This window comes from Molossus molossus, unplaced genomic scaffold, assembly GCF_014108415.1.
Source record: "Molossus molossus isolate mMolMol1 unplaced genomic scaffold, mMolMol1.p scaffold_m16_p_5, whole genome shotgun sequence".
In the NCBI taxonomy this organism is placed as follows: Eukaryota; Metazoa; Chordata; class Mammalia; order Chiroptera; family Molossidae; genus Molossus; species Molossus molossus.
Genome location: NW_023425388.1, coordinates 51184749 through 51196273, shown reverse-complemented (window position 1 = coordinate 51196273; position 11525 = coordinate 51184749).

Below are 11525 nucleotides of genomic sequence, written 5' to 3'. Positions count from 1 at the left end.
TCCTCTAGCACCTTTCCTCTCACTGATGTCTGTGGCCACACTACTAGTTACCCCAAGCTTGGAGCCTGAGATCATGGCCATGGTGCCAATAGTATTCAGTGAATTCATACTTCCTGCTTGACTTCCCATGTTTACCATTCTTGTTAGATCAGAAAAAAGGCTCTAATTCCACATTGCCTACATGAAAGACTGGTGAGATTCCTAAAGCACTTTGAGATCTACTAGGATGTGGTCTATGTAGTTTCACTTAGGTTTTTTAAAATAAAGACTTCCTAAAATAGCCACAGCTCTCACCTGGGGGCTATGGCAGAGAAAGGACAGTCTAGGCTGGAACTCTGTGGGGACACCTGGGATTTGGAGGGCACTCAGAGTTTTTGCTGATTTTTGGCCACAAAGGACAGTGGCCAGTGTGCTCCTTCCCAGAGCTATGGCGAAAAGCAGCAGCACCCCCCCATGGAGATTCAGCAAGAGCATACAGTGGAGTAAAACAGCCTTTTTAATAAATAGTGTTGGGAAAATTGGACATTGCAGTCATGGAGTGGAAAAGAGAAAAGTTGGGGACCTGCAGGGGCACAGATCTAGTATTGCAGCACGTGGCCAAGATGCAGAGCAGCAGGGGTAGGAGCAGACCCATTCTGTAGGAAACAAGACCCAGGATGGTTCAGTATTTGGAACTGCAAGAATGGACTAGTTAAAAAAATGGAATGGACTACATGCAAAAAAAATGAAACTAGACCATCAACTTACACTATACACAAAAATAAACTAAAAAAGGATAAAAGACTTAAATGTGACCTGTGAATCCATAAAAATTCTAGGAGAAAATGTAGGCAACAAAATTTCGGACATCATACGCAGCAGAATTTTCACTGATATATCACCTTAAGGCAACAGAAACAAAGGAAAAAATGAACACATGGGGCTACATCAAACTCAAAAGCTTCTGCACAGCAAAAGAAACAACCACCAAAATGGAAAGCCAACCACTGTATGGGAGAGCATAATTGCCAATGATATATCAGATAAGGGGTTAATTCCCAATATATATAGAGTGCTCATACAACTAAACAAAATTAAGACAAAAAACCCAATTAGAAAATGGGCAGAGGAACTAAAAAGACACCTCTCCAAACAGGACATACAAATGGCCAAGAGACATATGAAGAAATGCTCAACATCACTAATCATCAGAGAGATGCAAATTAAAACAACAATGAGGTATCACCTCACACCTGTCAGAATGGCCGCCATCAACAAATCATCAAACAACAAGTGTTGGCGAGGGTGTGGAAAGGGGACTCTAGTACACTGCTGGTGGGAATGCAGACTGGTGCAGCCACTCTGGAAAACAATATGGTGCTACCTCAAAAAATTAAAAATTGAACTTCCATTTGACCCGTGATCCCACTTCTAGGAATATACCCTGAGAAGCCTGAAACATCAATCAGAAAGAATATATGTACCCCTATGTTCATAGCAGCACTATTTACAATAGCTAAGATCTAGAAACAGCCCAAGTGTCCATCAGTAGACAAATGGATGAAAAAGCAGTGGTACATATACACAATGGAATACTATGCAGCCGTAAGAAAGAAAGATCTCCTATCCTTTGAGATGACATGCAGGGACCTGGAGAATATTATCCTAAGTGAAACAAGCCAAGCAGAGAAAGACAAATACCACATGATCTCACTTATCTGTGGTATATAATGAACATAACAGTCTAAGGAACAAAGTAGTCCCAGAGACATGGAAGTGGGGTACAGACTGACAATCCCCAGAAGAGGGGGTGGGGGGGAGATAAGCCATAGTACTTACATGCATTTATGCATGAACAATGAACATGGACAACAAAGCTGGAGACAGGGCAGGGAGGGTACGGGAGGGGGTATCAGTGGGAGAAAAGGGAGAAACATCTGTAACAAACATAAATTAATTAAATAAATAAAATATAGTTAAAATAAAAAAATAAAATCAATTTTTAAAAAAGAAAAAATAAATAAAACAAAGACTTCATCAAGTAAAAAACAAAAAAAGGAATGGTATAGTTCATGCATCATACTCCAAATCTATGCTTCCTTCCTTGGAGCTGTGTGGAAGTAAACTCATAAGGAAACAAAAACCTGATAATATTGTTAAGAGATAGATCATGATTGGCAGGTAGGCTGGAATATCAGTAAGTCCCACAAAGTTGGGACTCATGCTTTTCTCTTTTAGTTTCTGCTTGGGGTTCAGAAACTTTGTACTGATTGGAACTGTACAAAAGGCAAGCTTCTGCTTAGGGTATCACAGACGTTATTCCATAGAACACGAGTCCACGAGAGGTTTTCCTCACTCCACTCTTGTCTCAGTCTCACTTCCACCTCTCACCCCACCCTCAGTGTTCTGTGCTCAAACAAGTTTGGGAACTGGTGCATTCATAGATATACCGTCGTATAGCATCTCAACACACACTAGATGTTGAAGGTTCTCCAAAACTTTGAGGTGAAGAAATCTATTTATGTAACAATGTCCTACATTATTTGACAATAAGAGAAGAGTCTTTGTAAAACTTATCATTAATCCACAAAATACAATTTGGGAATTATTGCATAAGTAGATAAAAATTGCTATCTGTGAGGTTTCTTTGCAAGAAACTTTTCAATGGTATGAAGATTTTGATGGGAAATGAAGATATTTCACATAGATTAAAAAACCAAAAATATTCTGGCCTAAACCAAAATTCAGGGTGTGGTAAGCCATGGCTGATAACAGTGAACTAAACATAAGCAAGGCTTTTAATGTTACCTATATTTATTTAAAACTTTAGTTTTACACTAAACTTAAATATAATGATTTGTGTTTCTATTTAGGATTACTATATTTAGCTACTGTGATATAATTTTAAAAAAATTTTTATCCTCACCCGAGGACATTTTTCCATTTTTTGTTCAGATAGAGTGTGTGTGTGTGTGTGTGTGTGTGTGTGTGAGAGAGAGAGAGAGAGAGAGAGAGAGAGAGAGAGAGAGAGAGACATCGACGTGAAAAGGACACATCAAGTTGTTGCCACCCACACTAACCAAGGCTGGGGACAAACTGCAACCGAGGTACGTGTCCTTAGTGGGAACCAAACCCGGGTCTCTCTGGACCGCAAGCCAAAGCTCTAACTGCTGAGCCAAACTGGCTAGGGCATACAATTTAAATTTTTATTAAAAAGTTGAGTGGAAAATAGTTTTCTTCTCATTTGATAACCAAGTTATGGCACTGTAGATCATTTAGCAGTATATATAGATAGACTCACTGAAAAGTGCCCTTAATCGGAATTTAGTGAATCTAACCAGAGAGAAAATTGAGGTGTAAGAAGGTGGAGTGCATCATAACTGAATCAGTGACAGAACCATCCCATTCATCCCCCCATACCCTGCAGATGGCTTCCTTCACCCAGAGATACTGGTTCTCATGGGTTTCACTCCCAATGGGTGGACTAATTTCAACTCTAACCAGTACTTCCTGTACACTGATCAAAGACAGGAAAAGGAAATGGCATGGCTGAGAGCCTACCTACTGTGTCCCAGCACTGCTGAGTGTGAGACACACTTAATTCTCACAACACCTTGTTGGGAGGTATCTTCTTTCCCATTTGATGGCTATGTCACCCAAAGCATGTGTGCTTTCTGATACCCCCAGTGTGGTGACATCTGCTGAACTAACAGTCAGAACTTGATGGCATGACACGTTCTCTGGCACATTTCCTTTCAGTGGAAGCTCAGCTATGAGCACAGAGAAGGGACAATGATCAACTAGCCCTGTCTGCAGTGCATTAGAGGCAGAAATGAGGGTATTGTCCTCCAGGATGCAAAACCTTAATTACACCTGTTGCTGGTAATTACCGCTTACCAGCTGAAGTGAGTAGTCCCTGTTGGTAATACAAGAGTAAGTGTGAATGGGGAGAAGGGAGTGGGGCAGGGGGATGAGAATACCAGGGTGAGTTGGCAGAGCAGGAGTGGGTGGAATTTAACATTGTCTGCCCTTCCACACTACACCAATATATTCTGATTAGTAGGAAATGAATAAAAAACAAAATTTCTAAAGTTATTTTCTTCATTCATGAGCATGACTTCGCCACTTTTCAATGGTCACAAAGATTGTTAATTTTTTTTAACTTTCAAAACACAGTTGAGAAGTTCTGAGGACCCTAAGCAATATCTTGGCTGCATAGGGTATAAGTCTCATGATCCAGGTGCTCAAAGCACACAGAAAAACTGGCTATTAAAGATTCCTATATGGAGGTGATGGTCTGCAACACTCAGTTGTTTTTCTTGGTGGTAAGTAAAGAATAAATAAACTTTGAGGAATGCCTCTTTAACACAGTTTGGTTTTGCATCTCCTGAGCCAGTCTGATGGCCTTGCAGCTGAGCTGGACAAAACGCCTCGGCGGATCTGTTAGAGAAGTGCCGGCTCGTGGCCTCTCTGTCAAAGAAAGCATCCGTTTCTCCTTCTCTAATTTTTTTTTTTAAAACTGGGAAGATATCATAAAATCACAGATTCTAAAAAAGAACAAGAAAGGTGTGGGGAGAGGGAGGAAAAAAAGTGTGAAGTTTCACACAGAGACCTGCTCAAAAGTTTAAGAAATTGCCCCTGTAACTCTTCTAAGAACCAGTTTCCTCATCTTGAACATAGGAATAAGAAACTCTCTCCCTGAGGGTCGGTGAAACTGACGCCTTTGAGATACTAGAAACGTGTTCCTGTTCACTTTCTCTTAAGAAGATGCCCTTTCTAGATGCTATGGGATGCATATAGGATCACAGATTGGAGAGCATCAGAGATCGCAGTGTCCTTAGAGACAGGGCAGGCTGCTACCCACTTCTTTAAACGACATAACCACAGTTCTGAGAAATTAGACAACTGGCCCGAGGCAGGGGTTGGCCCAATCTTCTAACCCAGTGCTCTTCTCAATTATGTGGTATTTGCTGTCCTCCTTCATTGTGTATCTTGTTGGGTCAATACTCAAGTAGACCATTACTCATTAACACAGTGCAAAACCAATGTACACTTTCCCAGCTTTGATGCAGTTTCTGCTAAAGCAAGTGTCGCTGACCTCTGGTGGGCTTATAGCAGAGGATTATGACCTCAGAGGCAAATTTGCTTTTACCCTTCTCAGTGTGGGCACAGGCCTGGAGGTGGGCCCTCCCCAAGAAGGCCTTTGCTCTGCGGTGTGGTGGAAGGCTGGAGCTTACAGTTGGGTAGACCTGTTGGATGAAATCTGTCATGAGCTGTGTGACTTCAAGCACAGATACAATTTATTTTCTCTGACAATCCGCTTTTCCTCAGTAAAAATGGGGACAATATGTACATTTTATAGGACAAATTGTGACCATTTATATGATACATTCCCACCCAATTGTAAGTCTTAATACCTGGTAATTTTATTCTTCCTTTGGGTCCAAAATCATTTATGCCTATTAATGGAGCTTGGTGGAGGACTTAAATAACTAAATACAAGTTATATAAACATTTTTCTCATTAAAAGTATTATCAAAGTGATTTATGTGCATTTAGGAATAAAAAACAACAGAACGTAAAGAAGATAATATATTCTATTACAGTTAATAGTTGATGTATATCCTTCTAGATTTCCTTTTATGTATATATAATATTATATTATAATACAGTACCTACTATATTGTAACTTGCTTAAAAAAAAAATTTTTTTTTTATCCTTACCGGAGGACAGTTTTTGATATTTTGTTCAGATAGAGTGGGAGGGGGAGAGAGAGAGAGAGAGAGAAACGTCGACATGAAAGGGACACATCGAGTGGTTGCTACCCACACAACCCAACCAGTGCCGGGGACAAACTGCAACCGAGGTACGTGCCCTTAGTGGGAATTGAACCCAGGTCTCTCTGGACCTCAGGCCGGCTGACGCTCTAACCGCTGAGCCAAACCAGCCAGGGCATAACTTGCTTTAAAATCCCACAATAGATCATGAACATCTTAACATATAAAAAACCCCACTATGCATCTTAATTTTTAATTACTACATAGTTGTCCATTGACAGTTAATTCAATTATTCAAACTATGTAGATTTGTTTGATAGACATGTAGATTGTTTCTAATTATTCGCTGTTATAAACAATGCTACAATTAACATTCTTGTGAGTACATTTTTGTTTACACCCTAAATTATGTTCTTAGTAAAATGCCTGGAAATGGGATTACTAGATTAAAACAATTCCTAATGTTTTAGAAATACTTTGTCACATTGCCCTCCAAACAAAGTCCAGTGAATAGTATTCACGCCAGCAGTATATAAAACATTAGCAAATGATCTTCACTTGAATGTCCCAAGCTTGGGTTTCTCAGCTCCTCAGTGAACAGATAGGTCAGGAGTTTGGAAGATGAGAAGGAGGTTCCTCCATTCAACTAATACAGTAAGTTTTTCTCCAGTGAGTAACGTCATTACTTTCTGACTGGCACAATGCTAGGTGCTGGAAATACAGAATTAAGAAAACATTCCTTTCCCTGAGAAGCAGATTACAATACAGTGAGGTAAGTCTAACCACAATAGAAATCCCAGTGGTTAACACTTGCCTTAGGCCTGGACAGACAGAGGGGCAAAAGGATCTAGCATAGATTTCCTGGAGCAGGTGACAATTTATGTAAGCACTGAAGAATAAATAGGAGTTAGTTCCAAGAAGTGTGGGAGGGCGAGGGGTCACGTTCAAGATCTCAAAGTGGGAGCAAGCAGATCCAGGGGAATTATACTAGGAATCTAAACACCAGTGAATCCAACCCCAGAAATGTTCTATGAAGCCTTTTTAAATGAGTGCCCATTCTTCAATTCATCTTATTGTAACAACTGGGTAATCATGTGCTTCAGTGTCATGTGGCAGATAACAGGCATCATGGGGGTGTACATGACCAGTCAATGATAGCAGGAAGGGCCCTGTGTAGGAGCACAGGGTCATGTTCCTTATGATGAAATCTCCCTGTGATATGGGGATACTTGGCTTGTAACTCATCATTTGTGACAATTCTCAGCCTTTTCTATAGTTTAGCAAGTAATGACATAGTTTTTAAATTGTTCTCCATTATTTTGGAGTTAATGATCTAAACTTTAGACATATTGTTAATTTAAAATAAACCCGGCCCAAAATATTATAGATAATTTTTTCTACTGTAGTTTTATATGACTTGAGTGTATGTGCATAAGTTAGAAGGCACAAAAAAGGAGGTAAGAAGGAAAAAAAAGAGGTAATGACAAGCCATCAAGCCAGAGAAGTAGGCAGGCAGGGACCTGGGGCCCTCTCTGCTATAAGGATTTGCATAGTATTCTCAAAGCACTGTGGAGTCACACAAGGGTTTTAAAGACTTAGCTCTTAGAAAAATCACTCCAGGTAGCAGTGATGAATGATGCCAGCTTCTGCAGGATACCCTCATCAAGAGCAGAGGCAAATGAAGAAACATGGTGTCTGTCAGTCTATCCTCATGGGGTTCCAGTTCATTGTGTGGGTTCCAGCTCTTGATCCCTTTACTTCACACTGATCTTCTCTTCCTGAGCATCGCCCTGTGAACTTTAGACTGCAGAATCAGACAGCAATAGCCTTTCAGGGTCCTGTTTATCCAATGTCCACAATAAGGGTCATGATTACCTAAGCCAATTTCTTGTATTACCTCCTCTGCTTGAACCCTGATACAGTTCTGAGTGAGAGAGACCTGTTGGAGGGATGTTGCTGCAGAGATAGAAGTGAGAGTACAAACATAGAGGAAGGGTTGGATCTTAATTTACAATAAAGATTTAGTGACCATCAGATGGGCATTGAGGTAGATGGCTGAATCAAGAATGACACCAGAGGTTTCAGGCTCGATGACTGGGCTGAGGAGTTGTGCTACCATCAAAGGAGTGGCGCCAATTTGGGAAGGAAGGAGATGGAGAACCGAGTTTGAGACTGCTCAGTTTGAAGGGTCTGACAGACCTCTAAGTGGAGATTTACAATAGGTGTTGGATATATGGAACTGAAGCTTAAAGGAGATGAGTGGATCATCATTAGTATCATATGGAGGCAAGACCACAACAGTGATGAGCTCACTCTGGGAGGACAAGTAAGGTAATAAGATGACTATCGAGGTGAAACTCTGGGAAACCTAATATTTAAGGAACAAGCATAGGAAAATGAGCTGAAAAAATAAAAAGCCTGAGACTTACAGGCTGCAGAGGAAAAAGCCAGGCTCCATGGACAAGGAAGGATTGAATTTTAAAAGGAAAGGGGTACACAGTGGGTCAGATAACCCCGAGTACTTGAAGAAAAATAAAGCTAAATATGTACCCACGGGATTCAGCAACCAGGAAGTTCCTGGTGGCCTTTGTTAACAGTCATTTTAGTGGAGTGGTGGAGGTAAAAGCCAAATTGCAGTTTTAAAAACAGGAGACCACTTATGTTAAGCCCAGGTTGAGAGAATGCAAAATTTATAATTTTGAAATTGGAGTGAAACAAACATAATTCCCCACCAAATGACATGATGTAATGAATCCTAGTATGAATTAAGCCTGTTAGTATTTTCCTTTTAAATATGTTTTTATTGATTTTTTTTAGAGAGAGAGGAAGGGAAAAAGAGATAGAAACATTCATATGAGAGAAAAACATCAATCAGCTGCCTCCTCACATCTTCCCACTGGGGTATGTGTCCTGACTGGGAATCAAAATGAGTGGGACCTACTAGTCCATGTGAGGATGCTCAATCCACTAAGGCACACTAGCTGGGCAACCTCTAGTATTTACTATTCTCATTACTGAACATGATAAGAGCTATGGTATGCAAATGAGCCCATTCCTCACATACACACATTTTAAGTCCATTGATGTAGTTTGTTGCTAATCTCAAACTCATCCCAACTTCTGTAATCTTAGCTGTGTACAATATAATAAAATAACAGCAAAAGAAATTAAAAAGTAAATGGGAGTTCAGGAAGTTAAAACTATTGTTTTTTTACAAGCTTGGTTGCAAATAGAAGAAAGTAACACATGAACGACAGGAATACAGGATTGAGGAAGGGCCTCTTAAAAAATGGAAGAGACTTGAGTATATTTATATGCTGAGGGTTTAGGGCTGCTAGAGAGGGGGAGATTAAGAATACAATAGAAGGGGATTCCAAAATGGTGGCTGAGTAAATGGAAGCTCCACGGACCATCTCCCAAACTGGGATTACAACTAAAATAAAGACAAATCATTGGGGAAAATCAACAGAAATGCAGCTGGAGAGGAACCATATAACCAGGGACAGGAAAAAAAGACACTGAATCAAGCCTGGTAGAGTCTGTGGAGGCATGAGAGGGCAGGCTGGGAGCGGAGCCCATAGAGAGAAGCTGTTTTAGCTGTGAGCAGCTCCCTCAGCGTTAAAATCCCAACTTGCCTTCACAGCACAGAGGACCAGAACAGAGCCCTAAATTAGCTATAGCCACTCACCTTGGGCTTTGGCAGAGGGAGGGTGGGCTGGACTGAAACTGTGTGGACACTCAGGACCTTGGACAGCTGGGAGGGCATTGGAAGTTTTATGCTGAATTACTTCCACACAGGACAGTAGCCATATTACTCAAAGAGTCCCTTGCCAGAGCCCTGGGGAGAAGCAACAGCCCCTCCTTCAGGAATTTAACTCCACCCAGCTAGGCCAGAGAAATGCAAACTGAGGCTCATTAACAGCCAGCATCTGCCCCACCCTCTGAAAATCCTCTTACCCTGAATACCTGAGGATTTTTTTCATTCAGCTGAGGGCTACAACCCAAGGTTTATCAAGTAACTCAGACTAATAGCCGCCAGGCAAAATGCTAGAGGATAACTGAACCTTTCCTGGGCTTGTAAATCTATTCAGGGAAGTAAGACTTGACAATAATGTTTAACATGGGTCCTTCCACACTCACCCAAACCCAGTAGAGGGAGCCACAAACAGCATAACACCAACACCCACAGGAAAAAATTGGCAGGCTCTAAAACCCATGGAGATAACAAAATGGTGAAACGAACATATCAAATGAAAGAACAAGAACACTCTACTGTAGATGAGATAAATGAAATGCAGTTAAGGAAGTTATCACAGGTAGAGTTCAAACTGATGATAATGAGGAAGCTCAACAACATGACTAAAGAGCTCAGCACCATGAGTGAAGATATAGAAACATTGAAAACCAATCAACTGATATTTGGCAAAACTGGCAAAAGCATACAGTGGAGTAAAAAGAGCCTCTTTAGTAGATGGCGTTAGGAATTTTAGACAGCTACATGCAAATAAATGAAACTAGACCATCAATTTACACCATACACAAGAATAATCTCTAAATGAATAAAAGGCTTAAATGTGACTTGTGAATCCATAAAAATTCTAGAAGAAAATGTAGGCAACAAAATTTTAGACATCATACACAGCAGAATGTTTACTGATACATCACCTAAGACCACAAGAACAAAGAAAAAATGAACACATGAGACTACATCAAACTCAAAAGCTTCTGCACAGCAAAAGAAATAACCATCAAAATGGAAAGAGAACCCATTATATGGAAGAGCATAATTGCCAATGATACATCAGATAAGGGGTTAATTTCCAAAATATGTAGAGTACTCATACAACTCAACAAAAGGAAGATAAAAAACCGATTAAAAAATGGACAGAGGAACTAAATAGACACCTCTCCAAACAGGACATACAAATGGCCAAGAGACATATGAAGAAATGCTCAACATCACTAATCATCAGAGAGATGCCAATTAAAACAACAATGAGATATCACCTCACACCTGTCAGAATGTCTGCCATCAACAAATCATCAAACAAGTGTTGGTGAGGGTATGGAGAAAAGGGGACTCTAGTATACTGCTGGTGGGAAAGCAGACTGGTGCAGTCACTATGGAAAACAATATGGAGTTACCTCAAAAAATTAAAAATTGAACTTCCATTTGACCCAGTGATCCCACTTCTAGGAATATACCCTAAGAAGCCTGAAACACCACTCACAAAGAATATATGTACCCCCATGTTCATAGCAGCACTATTTACAATAGCTAAGATCTGAAACAGCACAAGTGTCCATCAGTAGACAAATGGATAAGAAAGCTGTGGTACATATACACAATGGAGTACTATGCAGCTGTAAGAAAGAAAGACCTCTTATCTTTTGAGACAACATGGATGGACCTGGAGAGTATTATCCTAAGCGAAACAAGCCAAGCAGAAAAAGACAAATACAACATGATCTCACTTATTTGTGGAATATAATGAACATAACAGTCTGAGGAATAGGGTAGAACCAGAAACATGGAAGTAGGGTACATACTGACAACCTTCAGAAGAAGGGGTTGTGGGGGGAGGGAAGAGATAAACCACGGAACTTATATGCATGTATGCATAACCAATGGACATGGACAACAAAGCCGGGGACGGGGTGAGGGGGGATGGGGAGGAGGGTGTCAATGGGGTAAAAAAGGAGAAACATCTGTAACAAAAATAAAATTAAAAATAAAATAAAAAATAAATATCGGAAAATTTTATGCA